At 44.6% G+C, this 969-nt stretch overlaps 1 non-coding gene across 1 annotated transcript; it reads right to left on the reverse strand.

Annotated features, from left to right (window-relative positions):
• Positions 1 to 246: 246 nt before the first annotated feature.
• On the reverse strand, positions 247 to 319 carry trnav-uac (transfer RNA valine (anticodon UAC)). The gene has a single exon. It is a non-coding gene; the product is annotated as a tRNA-Val (tRNA).
• Between the last annotated feature and the right edge of the window lie 650 nt (positions 320 to 969).

Genomic DNA, 969 nt, shown 5'->3' on the forward strand with positions numbered 1-969 from the left:
TGCAGTGTCGCGGATGTAACGTTGGCCTCACACGCAAAAGGTCCCCGGTGGATCCGTTTTCTCTCACTGAAAGTTATCTATTTATTGGTTAAATAAAGAGCAATTCAGGAATAAGGGAGCCCTTTTGCCAGGAGAATAAATAGCAAATAAAAACAGCAAATTCTGCAAATCTCAGCAAATCAGGCAGCATTTGCCAGGAGACTCAACTCGCCTCCGATTGTTCCCATTTGGCAAGTTTAAACAAAATATTTCTGCCTGGAATCGAACCAGGGACCTTTTGCATGTAAAGCAAACATGATAACCACTACACCACAGAAACCACTGGTACAACAACCCCAACAGAGGGGAGCTGACCAGTGAGCTCCCTCTGCACTGATCAGGAATGAGGAGGCTCACCTGAAACAACTTCTGTCCCATACTGCAAGTTCTCAATCCTTCTCCTCCACTGCCCTTTACAGAAATGTCACGGATCACCCAGCCACCGTGTTCACTTCCACATCCTCACAGTGGGGCCACAGAGGCCCCTACCATCTCCCCGCGATCAGTGAACTCACCCAATTTACAAAATTAAACCCGGAACACGTGCCCGGCAAAGGGCAGGCGAAGCCAGATAGTCTGGAAGCTCGGTCTATCACAGAAAGTATTGGTATTCATGGCGCTTACAGCAATTATTAATCGTCTCACAGACCTGAATTATTTTTATGCGATGAATTGATCGAGTATCATTACCAGGTCAGTGCGGCGGATCTTAACCCCTCGACCACCAGGTAACAGTTATGATAGATGTTGATATACTTATATATATTTATATAAGAACCTGAATATCAACGGCTAGCTACCTTGACCTCATGGCGAACAGCAGTGCATCTAACTTTGAGTGAAGTAAATTGTTCCACAATGAAACCCATTTCATCTTTTGTTCCCTTTTAAACACTAGAAACTGAGACAGGGGGAATAAATAGAGAAATA

This window comes from Pristiophorus japonicus, unplaced genomic scaffold, assembly GCF_044704955.1.
Source record: "Pristiophorus japonicus isolate sPriJap1 unplaced genomic scaffold, sPriJap1.hap1 HAP1_SCAFFOLD_170, whole genome shotgun sequence".
NCBI classification, from domain to species: Eukaryota; Metazoa; Chordata; class Chondrichthyes; family Pristiophoridae; genus Pristiophorus; species Pristiophorus japonicus.